The following is a 2,340-nucleotide window of genomic DNA, read 5'->3' as shown; positions in this document are numbered from 1 at the left end:
CTCCACTCACACCAGTTGCATGATCTTTTGATCTCTCTGCCCTTGACCTCGCTGCCTATAAACTCAGTGACTGTGTGCTCTTCTCTCTCACTGCACCTGGCCAAGGGCTACGCTCCAAAAACTGGTGATTTCAAATAAACCTGTTGGACCATAACCTGCTGTCATGTGACTTCTGACTTTTCCCATCCCAGTCCAACACCATCACTTGCCAGCACTGAAAGAACATAGAAATTGACCAGTGTTTAACCCAGTAGAAATGGGGAGGGGCAGAAGAGCTAAATAGAAGGTCTATGATAGATGGTGGGGGGATTGATGTGTTGGCGGTCAGATAGATTAACAAAATGCCTCATGAGGTAAAGGCCAAAGAAAGTGCTAACAGGTCCAGTAAAAAAAATAGTTCTGCCCAGTTTACGTGTGAATATTTACATAGCAGCCTTCTGAATGCAATATGTAAGGATCAATAAAGAAATAAGCCTATAAAAATAATTTAAAGATAACATATCAAATAAGATGGAGGCAAAGGCTATAATGTAAAGTTATTGAATATTGAGTCCACAAAATTGTGGAGTATCAAGATGAAAGATGAGATGCTGTTCTCTGAACTTACATTGAGTTTTATTGGAACACTGCAGTAGGCCATTGACAGAAAGGTGAGAGTAGAAGCAAGGTAGAAAAGTAAAATGATAAACATGGGGTCATGCTTGCAGACTGTATGAAGATGTTCTGCAAAACCCAAGTGTCCATTCTTATTTGGTCTCCCAAATGTTGGGAAAGCCACATGATGGAAGTCAAATGCAAAGTACCAAATTGAGTCAAAAGTACAAGTAGATCACTTTTTCATTTGGAAGCAGCATCTGGGGCCTTCGATGGTGAGAGGGGAAAAAGTGCAAGGCAGATTTCGCATGTCCTGTGCTTGCATGGAAAGGTGCCGTAGGGAAGTAGTGATTGAGGAGAGAGCCAGGGTGTCATGGAGGGAACAATCCTTTCAGAATGTGGAGGGTGGGGAAAATGTTTTGGTGATGGCAACATGTTGGTAATTGTGAAAATGGCAGAGGATGACCCATTACAGACGTTGATGGGTGAAATATAAGGAAATGAGAAAGCCTACCCTGGTCCTGGCATGTATAGGATAATGGTTAAACTCTATTATGTTAATGAATGGAATATATCATTTATGACACCTGTTTACATGCAGACATACTTGGAACTCAGTGTGAGCCAGCATGCTTCAAGGAATGGTCTTCCTTACCTCATTCTGAATATAATGTAAATGGGTAATAAAAGGTTTAATGTTTCTGTCACAAACATAGACTGATCTCTCTGTCAGTACAACCACAATTAGACCTCACAACACATAAAGGGTTGAGAGCAAAATTGTCTGAAATGGATTGAATATAGTGGAGGACCTTGACAACAAAAATAGATGGGAGTTCTCAATTAAACTAAAGCAAGACATATCAGAAGTATTCTAAATAGAACCAAGAAAAATAAAAAGAAACTGCATTTTAATTAATTTATGCAACGCCTAACAAACGTGGTTGAATTTTTCAAGGTGACCAAGTGTGTAGATTAGAACGGTGCAGTTGGCAAAGTCAAGGCCTTTGACAAGGTCCCACATCAAAGCCTGCTAACAAAGGTTAAACCCTTTGGGATTCAGAGTAACTTGGCAAGTGAGATCCAAAATTGGCTTAGTAGTAGGGACAGAGGGTGGTGGTAGAAGGCTGTTTGTGAGATTGGAAGCCATTTTCTAGTGACCACAGGGATTAGTGCTGGTTTCATTATTATTTGTGATGCATTTAATAATATATGTAAGAAAAAATAAGAGGTCTGATAAATAAGTTTGTGGGTGACCCAAAGATTGGATGGATTGTTGACAGTGAGTAAGAAAGATTTTAGGTTAAATTAGGATATAGACGGATTGGTCAGATGGGGAGATCAGTGGTAAATGGAATTTAGCCGTGATGGTGATGCACTTTGGAAGAAGAAACAAGACAAGGGTGTACTCAATGAGTGGTAGGTCATTCTAAAGCTGGGAATGCTTGTCCACAAACCTCTTAGGGTGCCAGGACAGGGTAATAGGTAGGTAAGAAGATATATGGGACACTTGCCTTTATCAATTAAGGCATACATTATAAGAGCACAGAAGTTATGTTGGAACTGTACAGAACTTTAATTAGGCTGAGTACTGTGTACACTTCTGATCATCACACTGTAGGAAGGATGCAATGGCACTGGAGGAATTACAGAGTAGATTCACCAGGGTGTTGCCTGGGATGGACCACTTAAACTCTGAAGAGAGGCTGAACAAGCTTGAGATACCAAGGTGTAGAGCTGGATGAA

Source organism: Rhincodon typus, chromosome 9 (genome assembly GCF_021869965.1).
Source record: "Rhincodon typus isolate 14 chromosome 9, sRhiTyp1.1, whole genome shotgun sequence".
Lineage (NCBI taxonomy): Eukaryota > Metazoa > Chordata > Chondrichthyes > Orectolobiformes > Rhincodontidae > Rhincodon > Rhincodon typus.
Note: the sequence above shows the minus strand (reverse complement) of the source record.